The following is a 26,921-nucleotide window of genomic DNA, read 5'->3' on the forward strand; positions in this document are numbered from 1 at the left end:
TAATAGCCAGCTAAAGAGCTAGAAGATACTTTATTTTTTTAATGTTTTTTTTTTTTTTTAATTTCTGAGAAAGAGAGAGAGACAGCATGAGCAGGGGAGGGTCAGAGAGAGAGAGGGAGACACAGAATCCAAAGCAGGCTCCACGCTCTGAGCTGGCTGTCAGCACAGAGCCCGACGTGGGGCTCGAACCCACAAACCGTGAGATCATGACCTGAGCCAAAGTCGGTGCTCAACCGACTGAGCCACCCAGGCGCCCTAGCTAGAAGATACTTTAAAGAGGTTTGAAGGGGAAAACAGCATAGGTGGGGGTGGGGGTGGGGTGGGGGGCTGGGCTGGAAGAACATTTGAGCAACACTTTGTGCTCAGAATAATTTACTGGACAGACACTGGCTTCCCGCCCTGTGAAGCGCTGGCGCCGGAGGCTCCCCAGGGGCTGCAAGCCCAGGGGGGGCAGGAGGCGATGCCTCTGCTGGAGCAATGAGGAGGTGAGAGGAGAGCTGAGAGCTATAGCCGGCCCAGTGTCCCCAGGGCCATGGGGAGATTCCATGGCGCAGCTGAGCACATTCTGGAAACGTCCTCCCCTCCCGTCCCTAAGGGCCACGGGGCAAGACATGGGAATGGTTGTTGGTTTTTCTTCAAGACCTTGTTTGTTAGATTTTTAAACTCATGCTCGTTTACTCATTCAACAAATATTTGCCTGAGACAGGGGCGTGCGTGGCATGTTCGAAGGACAGTAAAGGGCCCAGTGTGGTCAGCGCCAGAGCGGAGGCAGAAAGCGACAGGAAATGTTGTTAGGGGCCAAAGAGACCTGCCTTGTAAGACATGGTAAGCAACTGGAATTGATTCCAAGGAGGTTGGGGAACCAGTGGAAGATTCTGAGCATCTCCTGTAAGTTAGTTCCCTAATGAAATAACTTAAGCCTTCGTGTTTGCAGAGGTGTTGGCTAAAGACGTCCCAATTTTTGTCAACAGGCTCGCCGTTAACAGACTGATGTGAGTTGGGGTAATCTTGTGTGCTTTCTTTTCCTTTAAATTCCTATAGGGCATTTTATTTATTCTTCTTCTGAAGAATGACTTCGTGCAACTTCTTTGCGAAGCAATGTCTTCTTTTCTTTCCTAAATGCTTTGTTTCTGACTCATTCTTTCATGCAACCCACAGGCCTGAGCAGGATCCTTGTGCTCAGAAAGGAGATTAATGAGAACTGCCTCCCACACTGTCAGCAGTGGTGACTGCTGGGCACCTGACCTAGGCTAGGGTGACCGTGACGGGGGTGTCCCCAGATGTGACGTGCTGCTGGAGGACAGGTTTGGTGACAAGTCCAAGCAGCCCGCCTGTGTGGTTTGAGTGACTGTGGAGTGGCCCAGTGGGCAGCTTCCATCTCACAGAAATGGTGTCTGGGGACACAGCGCAGGGGAAATCTGCACTGGGATTTGGGGTTTCACTTGACCTTAGGCTGCCTGGGAATCAAAATTCCCTTCAGGCGCCTGGGTGGCTCAGTCGGTTAAGCGTGTGACTTTGGCTCAGGTCATGATCTCATGTTTTGTGGGTTCGAGCCCTGCATCAGGCACTGTGCTGACCCTAGCTCAGAGTCTGGAGCCTGTTTCAGATTCTGTATCTCCCTCTCTCTCTGACCCTCCCCTGTGCATGCTCTGTTTCTCTCTCTCTCTCAGAAATAAATTTTTAAAAAACATTTAAAAAAAACAAAAAAAAAATCCCAAATTCCCTTAAGCATGATACATAACAACAGTCGTTTTGGGGTGCTGTACCAAATCGTGAATTTAAGGTAAGTTAGAGACAGTAAATAGAAAGGAATTTTTTTTCTAATATAGAATAGCTCCTTTCAAGATACTAGGGTTACGTACAAATACTATTTCTTCAGAACTCTTCGTACCTATTGCCTGAAGCATTCAGGATGTTTGTAACCCAATAGGAGATTTTTTTTTTTACTTGCACTTTTAATGGACTTTAAGGGGAAATCAGTGAATAATGAAATACAGAAACACTCTAAACTACTTTTCTGCTGGGAAATAAATGGCACTCTAGAGATCTGAATAAATCATTACAGCTAATAAAATTTCCTGATATTGCCTCTAGTGGATTTGCACCAGGAATATTGAATTTGTACAGATTTATACAGTCAAATAAGGTCAGTCTATATAAAAAGTGCTGTTTATCCAGCATTTGGGCAACATAAATTTGGACTATTCATTATGTAACCACATCTATGGTGAGTGCCCTCGGTAGTTTTCCAATGAGATTGGAGAATAGAAAACTTACATTGCGAGTAATGCTTATCGCTGCCAGTAAGAGGGAGAGCACTGCAGAAAAAAGGTATTTTTTCTTGTCAAAATGATATCTCATTTGTATTTGTATTTTCCATTACTATATTTTCTTTTTTTTTCTATGTTTTTAATGTTTATTTATTTTTGAGAGAGAGAGAGAGCATGAGCAGGGGAGGAGCAGAGAGAGAAGGAGGCACAGAATCTGAAACAGGCTCCAGGCTCTGAGCTGTCAGCACAGAGCCCAACGTGGGGCTTGAACTCACAAATTGTGAGTTCATGATGTGAGTGGAAGTCAGGTGCTCAACCAACTGAGCCATACAAGCACCCCAATTCCATTACTATATTTTATTATTACGTTTTATATATTTTGCATTTTATAGATAATTTTCATTGTCATTAGATTTTATATATATTCTTTAAGGTTTATGTATTTTTGAGAGAGATGTAGAGACACAGCACAAGCAGGGGAGGGGCAGAGAGAGAGGGAGACACAGAATCTGAAGTAGGCTCCAGGCTCTGAGCTGTCAGCACAGAACCTGATGTGGGGCTTGAACTTGTGAACTGTGAGATTATGGTGAGATTACGACCTAAGCTGAAGTCAGATGCCTAACCGACTGAGCCACCCAGGTGTCCCAATTTTATATATGTTCTTAATTTCTGAATATCCTGTTGGTGTGCTTTGCCTTTTTTATCTATATAGTTTGCCTTGTCCTTATAGATTTATAAAAACTCTTTGTATATCAGGAGTATTAATTTTTTTTCCTGATAGATGTAGTATAAATGTTTTCCCCAGACTGTGGTTCATATTTTGTCTTTCTTTTCTCTTATACAGTGGAGATGCTTTTAATTTTTATGCATTATCAAATTTGGGGTAAGAAATGAGGTTAAAATTAGTTTTACCTTTTTTCTCAAATGGTTCGCTAATTATCTAAAATTCCTCATTTTCCACTGATTCACTGACACCTTTTTCTTAGGTTATATTTCAATAGATGACAAGATCTAATGCTACATTCTCTACATTCTCTACTCTGTCCATTCAATGGTCTATTTTCGTTTCTCAGGCTTGGCACTTCAACATTTTGGGGCCAGATTATTGTTAGAAGTGGGAGTGAGAGGGTGTCCTGTGCACTGTAGGATATTTAACAGCATCCCTGACTTCCACCCACCAGATGCCAGTAGCACATGATCTCTCAGTTGTGACAATCAAAAACTTCTCCAGACATTGCCAAATGTCTTTGAGAAGCAAAACTGTCCCAGGTAGAGATCCTTGGTCAATTTCTGTCCCAGTACTTCATTATTTTAATGACTAGAGCTTTACAGTTAGAGTACATTTAGAATCAGCTAGGGCACATTCCCCTCTTTTTTTTCAGAATTTCCATGTTTAGACTCCAGAACTTAGAATCACTTAGTGAATTAACAGAAACATCTGCTATGAATAATTAATTTTATATCAATAAATTTGTTACATAAAAACAAAATTCTGTCAAGACTTTTTGGGTGTGATCTTAATTCAAACATAACCCGGTAAGAATGGACATCCTTAATGATACACAGCCGTCCTCTGCAAAATGGATGTCCACCGAGTTGGATGTTTTATGATCCCTTGGAACTGAGATACACGGCTTTCCTTGTAAAGGTAGAATCTTGCGAATGGTTAATATCTTGATTCTGTAGTGTTCTGTGAATGACTTTGGGAAGGTACTGAATCTTTCTGAAGTTCAGATCTTTTAACTATAAGATGCTGATAACATTAACAATGCCTACACATATTTTGCTTTGATGATTAAGTAATAATGCAAAAAGACCCTCACCCTCAGCTGGTATTTGCTCTTAATTACCACTGGGATTCCTAGATATTTTGTGTCTCATTGGTTTTGTGAGTTGAATCTCTTCTTTCATGATATTAATTGTTTCTATAAAAGAGAATCTGTTGATTTTGCATTTAAATTCTATAACTGACCACCTTACAGAATTCTCTTACTATTTTCAATGACTTTTCATAAATATAGTGATAGCATTTGGAAATAAGGGAATATTGTCCCCCTCTTTCCCAGCTGATATACAGCTTGTTATTGCATTTTTTTTGCATTATTTAGCACTTTCAGAACAATATAAATCATAACAAATTATGAACATGAGTGTCTTATCGAGTGTAGATGAAAATACTTGTAGCCTTCACCACTAAGCATTGGCTCCTGAGACGTATCACTGTGACATTGAGAAAGTAGCTTTCTTTTTTTAAAAAATTTTTATTAACTTTTCAAATGTAAATCCAGGTTAGTTAACATATAGTGTAATAATGGGTTCAGGAACTGAATCTAATGATTCATCACTTACGTAGAGCACCTAGTGCTCATCCTAACAAGTGCCCTCCTTATTGCCCATCACCCCTTTAGCCCTTTCCTTACCCAACACCCCACTGGCAATCCTCAGTTGGTTCTCTGTATTTAACAGTCTCTTATGGTTTGTCTCCCTCTTTGTTTTTATATTTTGGCTTCCCTTCCCGTATGTTCATCTGTTCTGTATCTTAAATTTCATAAGTGTAATCATAAGATATTCATCTTTCTCTGACTATTTCACTTAGCATAGTTCCACCTATGGTGTTGCAAATGCAAGACCCCATTCTTCTTGACCGCTGAGTAGTATTCCATTGTATGTATATACACCACATCTTCTTTACGCATTCATCCATCAATGGATATTTTGTGCTCTTTCCATACTTGGCTATTGTCAATAGTGCTGCTATAAACATTGGGGTGCATGTGCCCTTTCAAATCAGTACTCCTGTAGCCTTTAGATAAATACTTAGTAGTGCAATTGTTGGGTTGTAGGGTAGTTCTATTTTTAATTTTTTGAGAAACCTGCGTACTGTTTTCCAGAGTGGCTGCACCAGTTTGCGTTCCCACCAGTAGTGCAGAAGGGTTCCTTTTTCTCCACATCCTCGCCAGCATCTGTTGTTGCCTGAGTTGTTAATTTTAGCCATTCTGACAGGTGTGGTGGTATCTCATTGTGATTTTGATTTGTATTTCCCTGATGATGACTGAGTTTTCATCTGTTATCCATCTGGATATCTTGTTTGGAAAAATGTCTATTCATGTTTTGTTGCCCATTTCTTCACTAGATTACTTGTTTTTTGGGTGTTGCGTTTGAGAAGTTCTTTATAGATTTTGGATGTTAACCTTTTACCTGATATTTCATTTGCAAACATCTTCTTCTATTCTGTCAGTTGCCTTCTGGTTTTTCTGATTGTTTACTTTTCTGTGCAGAAGCTTTTTATCTTGATGAGGTCCCAGTAGTTCATTTTTGCTCTAGCTTCCCTTGCCTCTGGAGACATGTCAAGTAAGAAGCTACCATGGCCAAGGTCAAAGAGATTGTTGCCTGTTTTCTCTTCTAGGATATTGATGGCTTCCTGTATTACATTTAGGTCTTTCATCCATTTTGAGGGATTTTTTGTGTATGGTATTAGAAAGTGGTCCAGGTTCATTCTTCTTCATGTTGCTGTCAAGTTTTCCCAACATCGTTTGCTGAAAAGACTGTCTTTATTCAACTGGATACTCTTTCCTGCTTTGTCAAAGATTAGTTGGCCATATCTTTGTGGGTCCATTTCTGGGTTCTCTATTCTGTTCCATTAATCTATGTGTCTGTTTTTGTGCCAATACCATATTGTCTTGATGATTACAGCTTTGTAACACAGTTTGAAGTCCGGTATTGTGATACCTCCGGGTTTGGTTTTCTTTTTCAGCATTGCTTTGGCTATTCAGCGTCTTGTCTGATTCCATATTTATTCTAGCTATGTGAAAAATGCTGGGATATTTTGAAAGGGATTGCATTGAGAATATGTAGATATCTTTGGACACTTCCACATTTTATCAATATTTGTTCTTCTAACCTGTGAGCATACAATGTTTTTCCATTTTTTATGCCTTTTTCAATTTCTTCCATAAGTTTTCGATAGTTTTCATTGTACAGATTTTCTATCTCTTTGGTTAGGTTTATTCCTAGGTGTTTTATGGTTTTTGGTGCCATTGTAAAAGGGATTGAATCTTTGATTTCTCTTTCTGCTGCTTCATTATTGGTGTATAGAAATGCAACCAATTTCTGTACATTGATTTTATATCCTGTGACTTTGCTGAATTCATGTATCAGTTCTAGCAGTTTTTTTGTGGAGTATTTTGGGTTTTCCACATAGAGTACCATGTTGTCTCCAAAGAATGAAAGTTTGACTTCCTTGTTGCTGATTTGTATGTCTTTTGTTTCCTTTTGTTGTCTGATGGCTGAGGCTAGGATTTCCAGCACTATTTTGAAAACCTGTGCTGAGAGTGGACTTGCTTGTCATGTTCCTGACTTTGGGTGAAAGCTCTCAGTTTTTCCCCATTGAGGATGATATTAGTGGTGGATCTTTCATATATGGCCTTTATGATCTTGAGGGATGATCCTTCTATCCTTAATTTCTTGAGGGTTTTTATCAAGAAAAGGTGTTGTATTTTGTCAAATGCTTTTTCAGCATCTATTGAGAGGATCGTGTGGTTCTTATCCTTTCCTGTATTAATGTGATGTCTCACATTGATAGATTCGTGGATACTGAACCAGCCCTGCAGCCCAGGAATAAATCCCACTTGACCGTGGCACAAGTTCAGAGATTATGACAAGTGACAACACACAGCACTGGGTTTCACCACACTCTGGAGTCTTTGTCCCAATATCAGCAAACTTGGCTGCTCTCTGGGGTCCATTGGGATCTTTGCCTGTGAGGAGGCTGTATGGCCTCTACCAAGTGCTCTCCGAGCAGGGAACCCTTCACTCTGTGTGGCATGTGGACCCCTCACACCCCGAGGGGACCTGCTCCTGGGGATTCACCCTATTTCCTCACCGGAGCACCGCCAGGGACTGAGCTCCGGAACTTCAGACTCTGCACTCCATTGTTTATAGAATCCTGGTGGTACAGAAGCCCTCTCCTTTCTTCCCGTCAAATGTTTTGGGAAACACATTTCTTGTTCAGCCCCCTGTGAGTGTTTTCACTCTTTCTCCCTCTTTCTCTCCAGCTATCTTCGGGGGAATGCTTTTCTTGCACTGCCAATGTCCGGCACTCCTCTCTTTCTCCTTCTCTGTCCTTTCTCTGCAAAAACTGCTCCCTACCTTCCTTGCCTTTTCTCTCCCCCAATTCACCTGTTGGCACCACATACCTGCCAAGTTCTGTGGCTCAAGTTATGCAGATTGTTGTGTTAATCCTCAGGTCAATTTCCTAAGTGTTCAAAAACGGTTCTGTGCGTTTCAAGGACTAGTCAAGCTCAGGGTCTCCATGCTGCTCTGCTATCTTCCCAAACCTCCCCCAAGAAAGTACCTTTCTGTTCTTGCTTTCTAAAATACTTTTTAAAAGATGTTGTTAATCAAAAGATATAAAGTTTCACTTATGCAAACTGAGCAAGTTCTAGAGATCTGCTGTATAATGTTATGACTATAACCATCTGTATTGTACACTTAGATTGCATGTCATGTGCTCTTACCACAATAAAATAAAAATAAAAAGCAAGTGTTGAATTAAAGGATAGACAAAGAAACCGGTGGAACAACACAGACCCATACAAATATGAAAATGATACATTATAGAACTGCAGGCCCAGGCCTGTGGGAACAGATGGGATTTTTCCACAAATAGGATGCTGGTGATGCGCCTGAAGTTGGACGCCCTGCATCATACGACACTGAAAAAAATCACTTCTAGCTAGATTGAACATTTAAATGTAAAAGGAAGAACTGTAAAACAATTAGAAAACAGTATTGAATATCTTTGTAACTTCTGAACTTAAAAGAATTTCTTCAAAAAAATAGAAAAATATGTCATAAAGGAAAAAATATATATTCAATTATACTAAAATAAAGAATTACCCGCTCATGAAAAGAAAACATAAAGAAAATAAAAATCCCACAACCCCACGACTGGGAGAGTATATTGCAACATATATAACTGACAGGTTATTTATATCCAGAGTATGGAAGGGATGCTTACAAATAGGAAAGAGAAAAATAACCCAGTAAAAAACAGTCCAGAGACACTTTAAGGAAGAAGAAACCCAAATACTGAAAAGAAAAGAAGTTCAACGTCATTGATAATTGAGAAAATGCTCATTGAAACCACTAGGCTGTTTTACTGCCAACAGATTGGCAAAAAGGCAAAAGTCTGATAACATCAAATTATAGGAGAATGTGGAGCAACCAGAACGGCAATATAGTGCTGATGGAAATGTGCATTGGAATAATCTCTTGGGAAATAAGTGACACCATCTAATAAAGACTAAGAACAAAAGACCTTACAACCTATCCAGTCCACTGTTAGATAGATAATCTAAAAAAAAGAAAAAAACTTACATAATTACACAGGGATGCATATGTTCATAGCCACAATCTTCATACTACCAAAACTAAATACAATCCAGATATCAATAAAGAACAAGATGGATAAATTAATTGTGCTGAAATCATACCATAGAATATCATGTGGTGGCAAAACCAAATCGAAGATACACACAACACGGACAAACTTCCCAAACACAATGTTGACTGAAAATACCAAATCGCAGAAGAATGCATATATAGTCTGATGGCACTTATAGAAAGTCAAAACTACACAACACGAAACAGTATATTTTTAGAGATACAAAACACACAAAGTTTAAAGAAAAGCAGCGGGGGGATAAGTTTAGATGTGGCCACCTCTGTGGGGCAGGGAGGAGGGTAAGATGGAGGAGGGTCTGCGGGGATTTGTCCTATGCCTCCAATCACATGGTAGATACAAGGGTGTTTGCTCATACATGCATTCAATAAATATTTATTCCAAGCCCTCTGTGTCCTGGGGAGGTGGCAGTGAACAAAACGGACATTTTGTCCTTTGGAGCTTACTTCCGGTGCTTGGAGATAGATAATGAATATACTTAATAAACAATATATGTTATATAGTGATAGATACTAAGGGATTTTTTAGATGAAGCACAGAAGACGAGGTATTGACTAGGGTGGGTGTTGAAATTTTATGGCCAGGGAAGGAATCCCTGTGGAGGTGGAATTTGGGTGAAGCCATGATGGAAGTTGGATCCAGCCCTGTGGGTCTGTGGAGGCGAGCGGCAGGCAGAGGAGGGACAGAGGCTGGAGCAGTCAGAAGGAAGTCAGGTGGCTGGCGTCCCACCAGCAGGGAGCAGGTGGGAAGGGTCTGGCTGGGGGAGGATCATGGAGAACACTTTGGTATCACTGTGAGGGAGACGTGACCCTAAAGGGAATTTTTGAGCAAAGGATGAACAGACACTTGATCATAATTCTTTGTACCATACACACATCCTGTAAGTATTCTTCTGTGACAATTCAATATTAATTTTTCAAAAAGCAATATAAGCCCAAAGTGAGTCTCTCTCTCTCCCTCCCTCCCTCTCTCTCTCTCTCCTTTATAGAAAGGGAAATATGTGAATATATGATTTAAATGTTTCAACTAGTAAATAAGCTCGGAACACGATTATAAATAGCAAGGCCTGCTGTTGGGATCTGATGTGCTATTTTCTCAATAGCAGCCAAGAGATGTTGTGCAGATTCACCCTCATGACAAGCCCAGACTTAGTCCCTGGCTGCGACTGAAAGGCTGGCTGGAGGCTCACACGACTAAATGCCCTTGAAGAATTAGGACTTTGATTCTTAGAAGTTTCTGCTGTCTGATGTTTTAACCCAGTTTTGAAATAACAAGAGCTCATTAAAATCCCAGTGCAAGATTTTACAGGCAGCTGGTGTGACTAATCCCATTGTACAAGTTAACTGACTCCCTCTATCCATAAAATCAGATTTTATCAGAACAAGTTCTTTCCTCCACATTGTCATTATAAACAGTCACTCCCCAAGCCTCCTGATCATTCCTTATACACAATGTTCTCTGCCCTTCTATTCATCTTGCTCTCTTTCTTGTTCCCATACCTGATGTCTCTTCTGGGCATCGAATCATCTTTTCTACTGACACATATTCAGGACTCAGTGACACTGACTCTATCACGTACAACGAGGCCCTCCTCCTGGCCTCAGGGAGCTTCTGAGCTGGTAGATACTGTACACATGACCTCCGATTCTCCTCCAGAGAACTTCCCTGACTTTTTTTCCTCTAGATGGAATTTTTCAAATTAAATCTCAGTTTTCTCTCTCTTAATTTCATCTGGTAACCTGTAACTTACTCTTCCCTTAGACTTCAACCACAACGCCTTTGGTGAGCTCACTTTTTCCCTTCTGCATTAGTGTTGAGAGGTCAGTTGGCCAGGCATGCTTTATTCTAACACCCATTTTTCTAGAATGACTGAATTATTCTGTTGGGTGAAGAAGTATCTTTAATTTTCTGTTTCTGAATTTGCTGTGGGTTAGACAAGCTGTTCACAAGAAAAATATGTGGGCAGGTAATTTTTAGTGTTTGGCAGGCTCCCCTAACAGGCTCTATGGTAACAAAGCTTGTTCAACCACAAGCACGTATGTACTCAGAATTGTGGAGTAAAAAAGAACCATACCAAAAGAGCGACTTATTTATGCATTAATTGCCCAGATTTAAAGATAAATTTTATGTGTACATTTATGAACTTGCCTCAGACGTTATTAATATAAGCTTTTAAAATGGTGAAAATATATTCTTAGAGCCTTCTCTCTTTTGTTGTTCTTTTTCTATGGAACTATAGGAAAAAGGAAATATTTATCTATTAAATGGCATTTATATTCTAGCATGATATGTAGAATTGCCTAGAACTTCCTGATAAGTCTGGAATATGTGTCCTATTTAATGAGATATCACAAATGGGTTTTAAACATATAAAATTTATTTCATACTGATCTATATTTATATCAAATTTAAATATATCATGGCTCTGAGTTTCCTGAGTCATATCTACTTAAAAATATCAGTGTTAAATATCTTTGAGGGATTTTAGGTTTAATTTATATATAGTAAAATACATACATATTAAATGTGTGATTTGTGCATTTTTATGTATACTATGTAACTTCTATCCAGATCAAGATATAAAATGTCTCCATCACCTTAGACACTTCCCTCCTGGCCCTTTCACTCAGCCCTCCCCCACTCAGAGATCATCACTTCTCTGGCTTTATCACCATAACATAGTTTTCCCTGTTCTTGACCTTCCTATAATAAGAATCATACAGTAGTATTACAAATATTCTTAAATGTTTTAAAATTGAGTTATTAAATAGAATTACCAGCAATTCCACTTCTGGGTATATACCCAAAGGAATGGAAAGAAGGGACATGAATGGAGAGTTATACTCCCATGCTCATAGCAATAATATTCATGACAATTAAGAAGTGGAGGCACCGATGAATGAATGGAAAAATAAAATGTGGCATAGATGCACAATGGAATATTACTCAGCCTTAAAAAAGAAGGAAATTCTAACACATGCTACAACCCAAATAAACTTGAGAAAATTATGCTAAGTGAAATAAGCCAGTCACCAGAGAACAAATATTGTATGATTCCACGTACATGAGATACCTAAGGTCCTCAAATTCATAGAGATGGGAAGTAGCATGGTGGCTGCCACAGCCTGTGGGAGGGAAAAGTGTGGAGTTAATGGTAAATGGACACAGTTTCAGTTTAGCAACATGAAAAAAGTTCTGTGGATGGATGGTGGTAATGACCGCACAAGAAAGTCAATGTCGCTGAACTATGCACTTAAGAATGGTTAAGATGGTCCATTTTAGATAATGTGTGTTGTAGCACAATTTTTAAATTGAATTACTTCAGTTATTTTTCTGTTCTTTTAAAGCTAGATCCAACCTTTTTGGATGGAACGTGTTGTAGAAGCTGCTGTTGGGCATAATGGCAGATAAGCACAAATAATGTGTTAAAAGAGATGTCACATGAAAGCTTTTGTAGAGTGATGAAATCATATGCTTTGAAATTATTCAATGGGCAAAACTTTGGCTACGCCAAATATTTTTCCTTTGAGCTTTGTATTCATAAAATAGCTTGAGAATCTTGAAATTCATACGCTGTTCTGTACAAGAGTGCACTCACATCCAAGATACCCCCAGTTCAAGCCATCAGGGGAAAAAAAGCTCAGCTATGCATAAAATGAAAGATTCTTGGCCATGACAGGAACCTTCAGTTCTCAGTGCAGAGTTTAAACCAAAAGAAACTGAAAATCAATATCACCCCTCCCTCTGCATTAACAGTCCCGGCCACCAGCCTTGAGCAGGGGGTAAAAAAAACGTCTGAAAGTATGACTGACCTGAGAAATGGCAAGCGTAAGATACCTTTTCCCTAGAAAAGAGTATTCTTGCCATTAATATTGAAGTTAATTATTGATGTTTGGATGTGAATTGCTGGGAGGGAAAAGAAATACCTGCTACTTTAAAAAATGTCTTTTATTTCATTGCAGTAAGAACACTTAACATGAGATTTACCCTCTTAACAAATTTTTAACTTCACACACCAGCTATCTCCTGGCACAATGTTGTACAGCAGATCTCTGGAGCCTATTCCTCTTGCTTAAAAGAAACTTCATGCTCGTTGATTAGTAACTTCCTACTTCCCTCCCCTGAGTGCTGCTGGCAACCACCATTCTACTCTCTGTTTCTGTGAACTTGACTATTTTAGATACCTCATCATAAGTGGATTCGTGCATTAGTTGTCCTTCTGTGACTGGCTTAATGTTCTGAAGGCTCATCCATGTTATTGCATCTTATATTCTTTTTAAAGGTTGAATAATATTCCACTGTATGTATATGTCACATTTTCTTTATTCATTCATCTGACAATGAACATTCAACTCAATAGCATGAAAACTAATAAGCAGATTTTAAAATGGGCTAAGAACTGGAATAGACATTTTTCCAAAGAAGACATACAAATGACCAACAGGTACATTAAACAGATACATTAAAAACCTAAATAGCTTCAGTTAGTGAAATTTGTATGTTTGGAGATCTTTAGAATCAATAAGCCCAAATATAATTTAACTTTAATCGGTATATTACATTGGTAGTATTATTCATATTCTCCCATGTAATAAATATGTCTATTAATAATTGCTCTTTTACATGAAATGAGCATTTTAGTAAGATTTGCCCCATAGGGCTATTTTAAAAATCAACTTTGGTATAGATTTTATTATTTAAAATAAACTGCACGATTTAAAGTGTACAATTTGATGAGTTCTGACAATTATACAAGCTGATGAACCCACCACCACAATTAAGATCTCCCCCCAGAAGTTTCCTCTTGCCCCTTGGCAATCCATTTCTTCCTCCACCCTGGCTCCAGGGAACCCCTAATTTCTTTTTATGCAAAAAGATTAATTTCTATTTTCTAGAATTTTAGATAAATGAAATAAGATAGCATATATTGTTTTGTGTCTGACTTCTTTCACTTGGCAGGATGATTTTGAGATTCATGCATGGTATTGCTTGTATCAGCTGGCCACTCCTTTACATTGTTGGGTATTATTCCATTGTATGAATATGCCCCATTTTGTTAATCTACTTATCTGTTGATGGACACTTGGGCTTTTCCAAGTTTGGTTATTGGGAAGAAAGAAGCTATGAATACTCATGTACAATGTTTTATATGAACACACCTTTTCATTTTTCTTGAGTAAATGCCTATGAATAGAATTACTGTGTGAGGCAGGTATATGTTTAACTTTAAGAAGCTGATAAATATTGGGGTACCTGGGTGGCTCAGTCAGTTAAGCATCTGACTTTGGCTCAGATCATCGTCTCACAGTTCGTGAGTTCGAGCCCCGCATTGACTCTGTGCTGACAGTTCAGAGCCTGGAGCCTGCTTCAGATTCTATGTCTCTCTCTCTTTCTCTCTCTCTGCCCCTCCCCCAATCACACTCTGTCTCTCAAGAATAAATAAATGTTAAAAAAATTTAAAAAGGAAACTGATAAATAACTTTCCTAAGTGGTGATATCTTATTACATTCCTACCAGCGGTGTATTTTCCAGTTTCTCCATGTTCTTACCAACACTTGGTATTGTCAGTCTTTTGAATTGTAGCCAGTCTAAAGGATGTAGTAGTATCTTATTGTTATCTTAATTTGTATTATAATAATATGTTTAAGAGTATGAAGAAAATGATGTCATAATGAAGGAACATAGAAGAAGTCTTAACACAGAAATAATAACTATAAAAAAACAGGTGGGAATTCCAGCATGAAAACATAATATATGTGAAATTAAAACTTCCACAGACAGGCTTAATAGAAGCTTGACGACGACACATGGGTGTGAAGGTAGACCAATAGAAATGATCCAATCTTAAGAACAGAGAAAAAAATTGAAACAAGTAATAAAGAACAGAGTTTCAGGGACCTGTGGGACCATATCAAAAGTCTAACATACTTATTACAATTGGAGTTTTAAACGAAGAGGAGAGACGGATGGCACAGAACAAATATTTGAAGACCTAATGACTGCAAAATTCCCAAATTTGGTAAAAGATGGAAATGAACAGATTCAACATGTTCAGCAAACTCCAGAAAGGAAAAATACAAAAACAAAAACAAAAAACTCACACCTGGGCACCATATACTCAACCTGCTAAAACCAAAGATAAAGAGAACTCTTGAAAGCAGCCAAAGAAAAACAATACATTGCATATGTTTTAAATGGCTGTTCACTTCTCAGCAGAACCCATAAGAGCCAGAAAAAAAAAAAAAAAAAACTAAAGTGGTAAAGGAAACAAGCCGTCAAACCAAGTATCTATATCCAGCAAAACATCCTTCAAGAATGAAGTGAAATAGGGACGCCTGGATGGCTCAGTTGGTTAAGCGTCTGACTTTGGCTCAGATTATGATCTCACGGTTCGTGTGTTCGAACCGCACATCAGGCTCTGTGCTGACAGTTCGGAGGTTGGAGCCTGCTTCAGATTCTGTGTCTCCCTCTCTCTCTGCCCCTCCCCTGCTCGTGCTCTGTCTCTCTCTCTCTCTCTCTCTCAAAGATAAATGAACATTAAAAAAAGTGAAATAAAGTCGTTTTCAGATCAAAAAGCAAAACAAAGAGCATTTGTGTCTGCTGCCTGCGCTACAAGACACGCCAAAGGAAGTTCATCAGGCTGTGGGGAACGATCCCAACAGGAAAATTGGAATGAAGCACATCGGAAATCGTAAATGTGCGGGCATTTTATTCCTTTTTATTCCTTTTTTTTTTTAACCTTTTTATTCCTCATTTTTTTAAAACTTTGTGACTTGATTTTAATAGTCTTGTATGTATATGTAATATTATATAGATGTAATAGACACAACTATAGCCTAAAGGATATAGCGTCTAGATACAGCACATAGAAGCATATAGTGTATGGATGTGTATGCATATACATTCAGATATACATATAAAATGTACAGAGGTAGAGTTAAAAAAAACAACAGAGAAATTATAGTGAGTTAAAACCAATAGAGAAATTTACATGAGTTAAAAAAAAAACAATAGAAATTTAAAAACAGAGAGATTAGGGGCGCCTGGGTGGCTTAGTCGGTTGAGCGTCCGACTTTCGCTCGGGTCATGATCTCGTGGTTCGTGGGTTCGAGCCCCGCGTCGGGCTCTGTGCTGACTGCCAGCTCGGAGCCTGGAGCCTGTTTCAGTCTGTGACTCCCTCTCTCTCTGACCCTCCCCTGCTCACGCTGTCTCTCTCTCTCCTAGAAATAAATAAAACATTTAAAAAAAATTTGTAAAAACAGAGAGATTAAAATGAGATGATAATAGGGGCGCCTGGGTGGCTTAGTCGGTTAAGCGTCCGACTTTCGCTTAGGTCATGATCTCACGGTTCGTGGGTTCGAGCCCCGCGTCGGGCTCTGTGCTGACTGCCAGCTCAGAGCCTGGAGCCTGTTTCAGAGTCTGTGACTCCCTCTCTCTCTGACCCTCCCCTACTCATGCTGTCTCTCTCCTAGAAATAAATAAAACATTAAAAAAAAAAGAGATGGTAATAATTATAATCAATGAACTTACACAATCAGAAATAGTCACAGCAAAACCTGAGGGAGAGCCTGGGATGTAATTTAAGGCCAGAGGCATATGGCAGGCGGTGCTCATTTCCGCCTGTAGAGATGAAAACCACAGTATTTTACTACCTGATGCTCAACCCAAAAAAGTCGTGGGATGTTGGGGCCTTTCCCAGGAGTTGAGAATCAGAAGGACAATTGTTTATTCTGGACAGATACAGGTACACACGAACGCAAATGGAGTATGGAGCCGGGGTCTGGGTCTCTTCCAGACTCTGAAGTCTAGCCCTGGACAATCTTTCCCTTTGAGCCTTGATTTCTCCAATTTTATTTTTTTTATTTTTTATTTTTTTTTAATATTTTTTATTTATTTCTAGGAGAGAGAGAGAGAGAGAGACAGCGTGAGCAGGGAAGGGTCAGAGAAAGAGGGAGTCACAGACTGAAACAGGCTCCAGGCTCTGAGCTGGCAGTCAGCACAGAGCCCGACGTGGGGCTCGAACCCATGAACCGTGAGATCATGACCCAAGCGAAAGTCGGACGCCTAACCGACTAAGCCACCCAGGCGCCCCATCTCCAATTTTAGTAAAATGGAGAACGTTACAGATTATCTATAAGATTGTTTCCTTTAGAAAAAAAAACAGTATTTGTAATAAAGTTAGAGTATTTATAAAATAATTATTTTGTTAGGGTTTTAAAAGTTTCCATCTAGCACTAACATTGTAAAATTCTGTTTTTAATTTTGCTCATGACATTCTTTTCTGACCATAGACTCCCAAGTTATAAAGCTCTAATTGAATATCTGTATGTTTTCATGTAAAATAACTTTCTATTGATATACAATAATAGTAGAGATTAAAAAGCCTTTTGATTTTCTGTAATGGCCTTTTCACCCTGGGGAAAAAATCCTTTCTTACCTCCTTTCAATATATTTAGTTAAGGGGCCCTCTAGTGGAAGAATTTGCATATAACACTACAACAGCTTACAGGTTTAATAAGCCAGGATACTGCATTTTGCATTTAAAAAAATAAAATACCCGTGGCTATATTACAATAAAATTCTCAAGATTCAAATAATCAAGTTATCACCCAAGTTAAACTTCTAATTTGGACTTAAATTTATTTATTTTTTATTTTTTTAACATTTATTTATTTTTGAGAGACACAGAGAGCAGGGGAGGGACAGAGAGAGGGAAACACAGAATCTGAAGCGGGCTCCAGGCTCTGAGCTGTCAGCACAGAGCTCAACACAGAGCTCAGACTCATGAACCACGAGATCATGACCTGAGCCGAAGTTGAACGCTCAAGTGACTGAGCCACCCAGGTGCACCCTGGACTTATATTTAAAATATATAAGAGAGCACCTACAGACAATTATAATATTAAATTTTCTTCCATCCCAATTAGTATTTTTGCCATAAGATTAACCGTATGCATGAGGATGTAAAAGGTAGAGAAATCCTTATTTTATGCCCCCAAAATGTATTAAAAGAAAAGGTACCTGGGTCCTGAATGACTCCCTCTTTCCTAGAGCTCCTGCATTTTTCAGGTGAAGTGGAACACATCTACATGGACCACAGGGAAAGCACACTAAGGAAATAAACTCAGGTCCCACAGAGTGGGAGTGGAAGCTGAAATGACTCGTCTGCGGGTGTTGATCAGGTAACAGTCTCCAGATTCAAAGGCTCCCACATGCTCTGTTCTGCAGAATTTTTTTTTTTAATATTTTTAATGTCTTTAATTTATTTTTGAGAGAGAAAGAGCATGAGTGGAGGAGGGACAGAGACAGGGAAAGAGAGAATCCCAAGCATGTGATCATGCTCACGAACTGGGAGATCTTGACCTGTGCCGAAATCAAGAGTCGTTTGCTTAATGGACTGAGCTCCCCAAGCGCCCCTCTCCAGAATTTGTTTAAAGCAATTGTATCAACATGATAATGGACATAGATGCTTCTCCCTTTAACTAAACAGAAAAGCATTGTAAATGATAAATATTTTAAATTTCATTCAGAAGGCAGTTTGACTTCATTTGCTAGTCAATTCTGCTTTTAAAAAGATAAATACATGTGAAGCAAGTTGATCAAGCAATTACTCTAGTCTTTAAACTGAATTTCATCAGTTATTAATTGCAATTTTAGGAAATTGATATAATTCATCCAAAACATCAGATCGGTTGTGCTCTAAGTAACCTCATGGAGCGAATGAACAGCTAAACTTACTTAGACATGTAAATCATCTGAGGTTTAAATTTCATCGGGTTAAGTAATTACTTTCATTATTAGTTTTTCATGTAGTTCTTTCTAGTAGCAAGTTCCTAAAATGACTCATCATTAAATTTAATTCCTTTTCATAGAGGGGCAAGGTAATGACTCATGATAATTACCTTAAGGGTTAGACGTGCTCTTATTTTCTTATGTAACTATGAAAAATTCGTGGCTAATGAGTATTTGGAATGCTTTCATATCTTCTTCCCTAAGTGGGGCCCAAATCCCACTGTTTCTCTTTAGATGTTGTTGTCATGTTATCTTGGCAGATCATGGTACCAGAGGCCCATTATAGACATAGTTTATTGTTGACTCATTCCAGAACATTCTGAAGTTTACTCTCCTGAAGTGGGCATCCCTCTCCTGTGATTCACATCACACTGGAAACTCTTGGACTCCTACTCCCCTGGGGAGGCTGTAAAGAGGGCAGATGGGGGCATAAGGCAAATTACAGTCTGTCTATCCTTCAGCCCTGGCAAGACAGGTAACACTTTTAAGAGAGAACACCAGATAGTTACAGAGTAGCCTGGAAGAGCAGTTCCCAAGCCTTGTCAGTCCTGAACCACATGATTAGAAATTTGGTGTTGAGAGGTTAGTGGTAAGCATGATTTTCTTTTTTTTTTTTTTATTGTTTTTTTTAACATTTATTCATTTTTGAGAGACAGGGTGTGAATGGGGGAGGGGCAGAGAGAGAGGGAGACACAGAATCCAAAGCGGGCTCCAGGCTCTGAGCTGTCAGCACAGCGCCCGCCGCAGGGTCCGAACTCATGAACGGCGAGATCATGACCTGGGCTGAAGTCAGACACTTAACCAACTGAGCCACCCAGGTGCCCCTGATTTTCTTTATTTTATTGATACAATCTTGGAGTTGGCAGAGCGTGTTTCACATGTAAGTACTGCCTGAGACTCAAAAGTCAGTCTTCAGGTGCTTTCGTGACCTCATTCAGGAGGTTCGGTTCAGGATGGTGACATGGGAGACTCCTGAACTCATGTCCCTTCATAGACACACCAAATATACAGCTACTCATGGGGCAATTCCCTCTGAAAGAAACCCAGGAACTAGCTGAGCAACTTCTACACATCAGGTGAATAAGAAAAAACCCACATCAAAGCAAGTCTTGGCATACCCTCAACATTGGGAGCCACTGAGAACAAAGAAGCAGTTTGCATCATCACAAAGGTGTGAGGGACAGCCAAGAGCTAAGGCCCAGCTGACTAAGAAGCTCTCATCTCCATTCTGGTCAAGACTATGAGAGGTTTTTACAGAAACCAACACAAAGAGTCAAGGAAAATGAAAACAAACAAGCAAACAAACAAACAAAAACAGGAATATGTTTCGGACAAAAGAACAAGATAAAATTCCACAAGTAGACCTTCGTGAACCAGAAATAAGTGGTTTACCTGACAGAGAGACCTCATTCACATATCCACATTCATTCCGTTGGCCATTCCCAATCTTCCCGTTTCACGATGCAGAGTAAGTGGAATTAACTTTATGTAGCTCAAAATTGTATAACTAAGGACAGCCAGGTTCAATTGCAGTCACTCACTGATGGAGACCTGCCCCCAGATGGTGTCCATTTGTCGACAGGAGTCACGGAAGGAGGTCAGAGTCTCCAGGTCATGTTTGCTGGATAATACCTGGGATGGTCCTGTTACCTTGATGTACAATGTCAACTTTGTAGATTCAAGTCACATGGGTGCTACTGCCACAATCCCCACAACGATTAAGGACATCTCAGGAAACACCTATCACCTCCCTGTAACTTCCTCTCTGTGTGGCTTTCATCAATACTTAAGGAAATTTAGTTGTATTCAAATGTCCTAGAAGAGTTATTTAGTATTTGGAATTTCCAACAGGTTTATTTGCTAGAGAGAAGTTCTCCATCACAGCTGAGCTGTTTTCATGGTGTCAGAATCTCCTACCATTTGGCAGGATCTGAGCAATTCCCTAGGAAGCAGATGGTCCTCAGAGCCAGGCCTCCTTGGGTACTGGCAGCAGCTGGGCATTTGCTGAGCTTACTCAGTGCCAGAGACTGTGCTGAGCCTTCATGTGCATGTTTTGTATATTCCCCACAATACCTCTGCCATGGAGTTCCCATTACTGTTTCCATTTAACAGAGGGAAAAAAAGTTTAAAGAGGTTGAAGCATATTCTATAGATTTCTTCTGAACACAAATGGCAACTAGGAAATTTCACTTCAGAAAGTGGTAGGAGAGAGGGATTTTCTTGGCCCGTATGCAGACCCATTATAAAGCTGGTGCTTATGTGCACTTTCATTTTCTGAAAGACAATGCACCTGTGCAATAACACCTTGGTATTAAGATGATGTGTAAATATTTGTTTAAGGGTTGGATCTGCTGGCACAGAGAAAGTATGAAGATGCCATTGATGCTATATCTGTGGATCCAGTTTCTATCATCTCCAAGTGGATGAAACTTGACCCCAGGTTCCCAAAGTGAGCAGCTATTATTTTTTGTTGGCAGTTTATTAACTTCACCTCCTCCCTTTTAAAATATGTCCGGTTTGGGGATGAGCTAAATTAGGGCCGTCCAGATCAGTATTTCTCAAACTTGAATGTGCACACAGACCGGCAGATCCTGTTACGTTGTGGATTCTGATTCAGCAGGTACAGGTGCCTTTTGCGTTCCTAACTAGTTAGCTTCCAGATGATTCTGATGCTGCTGGTCCATGGACCACACTTTGAATAGGAGGAATCTAGACTTCTTACAAATGGAGGAACAGAAATATCACATGTAAAAAGAATTCTCTCCTATCCTCTGTAGATAGAGTGTGGGACCATAAAACCATTATGCGTACAGAGAGATTTCCTAAGGAACACGTTGTGTTTTGCCAAACCTGCTAAGTATTTTATATTATCCAGTTCTTCTTTTTTGAATGCAATAGAGCTGAAAAAAGTAAAGATTTCCAGTGTTCTGTGAGGATTCTACTAAGGTGAGGGAAGATAAGAAAACTGCTGGAGAAATTATGTTTGTTATAAACATTGAGTTAACGCAGATTACCCACTAGTGACTTAGCGTCATCAAAAGGAATCTTTTTCTCTACATTCTTCACAACTTTTTCTATGAGCTAACTATTCAAAACAGCTCTGGGGAACTGAAAAATGAATCCTAAGACACAGATTATCCTTCATGACTGTAATATGTCTCTCACAGTGATTCAGATTCAACTGACAGTAATCTATCCCATTGTCATATCCTTATCACATACTAACCAGAAAAAAAGATAACTGTCCTTAATATGTAATCAAGTCTGATTTCATAAGAGAAGTTATAATGTGCAAACACTTAAGAAGTGGCAATTCTGGTAGGCCTCTCAATCCAGATAGTTTTGTAGGATATTTTTGCCCTTCCTGTAATATTTAATTGAGAAGAGTATTTGTCATGACATGGCAGTGACTAAGGAATGATATCACCCATTAAAAAATTGGATATTATTTCCAGTAATTCTTATGACTCATACAATTTTCTCATACATTTAAGAAATACTTTACATAACTGCTTATCCCGGAAAGGATATTTTAGAGAAAATGTAATTTAATTTAACTTTAAACTCTATTTAATTTAACTTCAATTATCCAAATGACTGCCTCACCTAAAATGTTTTTATCTACATGTTTAGTACTCTCGAGACAAAAGTACAGTCTTCATATAAACGAAAATATGGAATTGGCTTAATTATCTGATGTTGTATTAACTGTGATTTCCCTTATGTGCTGTTCATTATTTGTCAGTTATTTCTTTTTTTTTAAATTTTTTTTAATGTTTTATTTATTTCTAGGAGAGAGAGAGAGAGAGAGACAGCGCGAGCAGGGGAGGGTCAGAGAGAGAGGGAGTCACAGACTGAAACAGCCTCCAGGCTCTGAGCTGGCAGTCAGCACAGAGCCCAACGGGGGGCTCGAACCCACGAACCGCGAGATCATGACCTAAGCGAAAGTCGGACGCTTAACCGACTAAGCCACCCAGGCGCCCCTCATTATTTGTCAATTATTTCTTATAATCAAGGTTTAAAATACAAACTTTTTAAACTTAGATTTTATGATACATGTCATTCACAATTAAAATGTCAAATTGTGTGATAAGTATGTGGTATTAGTCATAGGTGAGATACGGCTTAAAGGAAGAAAAGGTATTGAGTTAATGAGAAGAATTAAAATAGATAGTAAGTTCTGCAAAGCCTTGTAGAAATGCAAACAAAATGAGAACAGTTCATCAGGATAACAACAAGAATCTCTATTAAGTGTCTACTGTGTGCCAGGCCCAGTTCTACATGCTTTACCTGTCTCATCTCATTTATTCTTCACAGGAACCCGATGAGGTAGGTTCTAGAACATTCCTATTTTACAGATGAAGAAACTAAGATACAAAGAGATAGACACCAAGTCTAAGATTACATCAGCATACAGTGGTGTTGCGACCCATGCCAAAGAAACCTGATTTCTGAGCCTACATACTTCACCACAGAAGTGTAGGAGGTTTTGTGTTTAGACCAGAAGTCTGCAGATTATGACCCTTCAGCTTGCAAACTGATAATGGTTTTCACATTTAAAAAGTTTTATTTTATTTTATTTTTTAATGTTTTTTCTATTTATTTCTAGGAGAGAGAGAGAGAGAGAGAGAGCGTGAGCAGGAGAGGGTCAGAGTGAGAAGGAGTCACAGACTCCGAAACAGGCTCCAGGCTCTGAGCTGGCAGTCAGCACAGAGCCCGACGCGGGGCTCGAACCCACAAACCACGAGATCATGACCTAAGCGAAAGTCGGACGCTTAACCGACTAAGCCACCCAGGCGCCCCCACAGTTAAAAAGTTTTAAAGGAAACTAATATTTTTGTGACACATGAAAATTAAATGAAATTAAAATTTTGTTTATAAATAAAGTTTTGTTAGAACACAAACACATTCATTTGTTCCATATTGTCTATGGTGGTTTTCACGTTTTAACAGCCAAGTTAAGTAACAGCAGTGGACACTGTATGACCCACAAAGCCTAAGGTATTTACTACCTGGCCCCTTATAGAAAAAACTCACCAACCTTTCTGTGAACCACGAGAGTGAAGAAAACTAAGAACAGAGAATTTGAGCAAATGCCACAAACGATCCATCCAAATGGAGTATGAGTCACTCAAGTTTTACCTGGCAATGGGGCCTCATCTCATGAACATGAGGTTAATGAGAGAAACCACATGCATTAAGTAAATAGCTATCCGAGGAAATAGGTGTCCAGCCTGCTCTTTCTGGAGCAGAGCTGTGGGAAGGAGTTTGGGAAAGGTCTGGGCAACAGGAAAGGATAAGATCAAGAAGGCTAGAATTGTGCCCCCAACCTTCTGGATACAGAACAACATATCTGCTGTTTCTCCCACTGATTTGCTCAAAACCTAAGCAACTAAATCAAGGAAGGACAAAAATCTCATCTATCTATCACCATCATTACCTGGAAGGGATTTTGGACTGGGGGACGGCAGAGATCTTCCTGGAGGCTGGGTTAGGAGTGAGGGAGTTATAAATGGACTTGGTAGAGCAGCGGTGCTACATGCCCAGTCTCAGTGGGAGGAGGGCAGAGAGGCCCTCTTGTGTGTCAAAGGAACTGTAAACCCATGTGACCTTGCTGTAAAGTGGCAGTGTTGCTGACAAACTATGTGTCTTGACTGGGAAATGGTCTTTCAGTAGATTGTGTTTTCTGACATTATTAAGATCACTCCCAAAGAGAGATTACCTGAAGATATTCCAATTCCTGGAGAAGATCAGATACCAAAGATTTATGTAGTATCATTGGTCTGGATGGGCTCCCATGCTGATACATTTGTACTAAGACTTGTGAAGTGGGTCAGGCTAATTATTACAACACCGGAGATGCCAGTCATGTTGTTCATGATTTCCAAAATACTTTCTCAAATGATTAGGTTTTCTATAATGATGAACAATATCCTCTATAGGATCATGTACATACACAAAAGCACATCTGTCAAAAGTGGGGAAATGATCAGTGTGTGGTATCATCAGTTTGGAGAACATAGCAGGATGTGGGGTCTAAACTACTAGAATGATACACAAGTAAATGCCTCTATATTAAAGTTATATTTGATCAGTTTCTAGGCCTTTCTTTTCAGCACAGATTGTGAAATACCCAGAAGTTTCACTGAGAAAATACAACTGTCTGTGCCAGTAGCCATTGGTGTCAGCTAGGGAAATGCAGTTCAGCATAACCTGGGCATCTCTCTGGAAAGGAGCCAGCTTCCCCTCTCCCAGGATATTACATCAGTGTTTCCCAGACTCGTGTGTGTATCAGAGTCACCAAAAGTTCTTAAAAGCACAGATTCTTTAGTACCATCCCTGAAAAGTGTAATTTGGTGGGTTTAAGGTGCATCCCAGAAATCCAAACTATTGTAACGTTCCTCAGGATTTCGAGCCACTGGCTTATGCTTCTGTTATTTTTCTAAGTACCTGACTGGATAATCTTCATATAACTATGTGTGGGTCAGATTTTCCCTAACTTTTTGGAGAAATCTGTAATAATAGCTTCACAAAAGTAATAATTGCCAATACGTTCCCAATAGCACCAAAGAGAAACTCTCTAACTCCTAGTCAGAGAGAATGGAAATGCTAGCTTCAGCAATGCCTGTAGTTGGCAGAATAACACCTCCCCCACCCACCAAATATGCCCGCACCCTAATCCTCAGAGCCTGTGAATATGTTATGTTATGGAGAAGAGAATTAAGATTGCAGATGGAATTACAGTTGCTAATCAGATGACTTTAAAATAGGGAGATTATTCTGGATTATACAGGTGGGCCCAATGTAATCACAGGAGTCCCTAAAGTGGAAAAAGAAGGTAGAAGAGGGAGAGCCAGAAAGATGATGTCATGAGAAGGACTTGACCCCACATGGCTAACTGTGAAGATGGAAGGGGCCACATACCAAGGAATGTGGGTGCCCTAGAGGCTGGAAAAGATAAGAAAGTAGATTCTTCCCTAGAATCTCATGAAGGAACACAGCCCTGCCAACATCTTGATTTTAATCCTGTAAAACACTTAGGAATTTCAGAACTGTAAGATAATACATTTGTGTTGCTTTAAGCGCCTGAATTTGTGGCAACAGCAGCAACTAATGCTTTAGCCTTTAGTGTTGCAGTAATCAACTTACTGTAGGATGTGCAAATATAAAACAGACCACTGTCTTTCTACCCATCCAACCCAGACCCCTCATTGCTCATTTATTTCAATTCTCTTTCCATTGTACTTACATGTGATTCCAGAATCTTCTTCATCTCAGGGATCCAGATAGTCACTACCAGCTGATTATAGCAGACACAAGCATTATAACCTACAACTATCCTTGACTTAATACCTCTTGTAACTATGATCTCTAAAGCAGTTAGAGTATGAGAGTAATGATATAAGTTGTATGCATCTTTCTCAATTTGCATAAAAGTCTAGAGTAGATGCTACTAATATTCATGAATGCACAATGTTCTTGGAGCTAATGTCAGGAAGTTGATTAATTCACTAATTCAATAAGTACTTCCAAAATGTCCTAGTGTAGGTATTGGGAAGCTGACGTTGAAAATACAGGTTTGATCCTTACCCTTTAAAGGAGTTTTCTCTCAAATTCAATGTTTCTCAAAGTGTAGCCCATCAGATAGATGATGAATCAGTTAGCTAGTACTGTGTAACAAACCACCCCCAAACTCAGTGACTTAAAACAAAAGGCATTTATTATTGCTCCATGGGTCAGCTGGCCAGTTCTGGTGATCTGGACTAGTTGGCCTGCCTTTGCTTGGTCTTACACATGGGTCTGAAGTCACTGGAAGTCAGCAGAAGGTTGTCTGGTTTAGGAAGCCTCATCTGCTTTGGTTAACCTCCATGTGATCTCTCATCCTTCTGCAGGATGGCCTGACCTTATTGATCTGGAACTCCCAGGGGTCCAAGGAAATGAATGAAAGCAAGAAAGGCCTCTTGAGGCCTCGACTCAGAGCTGGAAAACTTGTCATTTTCATCATTTCTATTGGTCAAAGCAAGTCACAAGACAAGCCCAAATTCAAAGGTGGATAGATTCTACCTCTTGATGGAAGGAGCTAAAAAGTTATGTTTCAAGAGTCTTGGATAGAAAGAGGTACAGGACACCGGGGCCATTTTTGTAATCAATCTAACTGGTTTGTCAGTTTCAGCAAAGAATGTGATAAAACAATTTGTTCGCCTACATTTGACAAATTTGAGGTGTAAAACTTATTAGAATTCTCCAGAAATTCCTTTCCCTTGTAAGAACTGTGACTAAATGTGGTACAGGTGGACCCTGCATTTTGTCTCAGCACCATTTCCTTCCCAGAGAACAATTCTTCTAGATTAATGTATTAATGGATTCTCTCTCTCTTCCTCTCTCTGTATCTCAAA

The 26,921-nt window shown here is 39.4% G+C and overlaps 1 protein-coding gene across 7 annotated transcripts in view; it reads left to right on the plus strand.

Annotated features, from left to right (window-relative positions):
- The first annotated feature begins 765 nt into the window (after positions 1 to 765).
- The window catches only part of LOC120235165 (pancreatic lipase), a 54,143-nt gene continuing 27,987 nt past the window's right edge, over positions 766 to 26,921 (plus strand). For 6 of the 7 annotated variants that reach the window (XM_039237337.1, XM_039237333.1, XM_039237332.1 and 3 more), the window contains exons 1-2: positions 783 to 888; positions 26,418 to 26,574. The gene's annotated coding sequence lies outside the window, so the exon portion shown is untranslated. Of the gene's footprint in view, positions 889 to 26,417; positions 26,575 to 26,921 lie in introns of all 7 variants that reach the window. The other variant, XM_039237334.1, reaches the window with a different exon arrangement.

This window comes from Hyaena hyaena, unplaced genomic scaffold (assembly GCF_003009895.1).
Source record: "Hyaena hyaena isolate Hyena2069 unplaced genomic scaffold, ASM300989v1 scaffold_124, whole genome shotgun sequence".
In the NCBI taxonomy this organism is placed as follows: domain Eukaryota; kingdom Metazoa; phylum Chordata; class Mammalia; order Carnivora; family Hyaenidae; genus Hyaena; species Hyaena hyaena.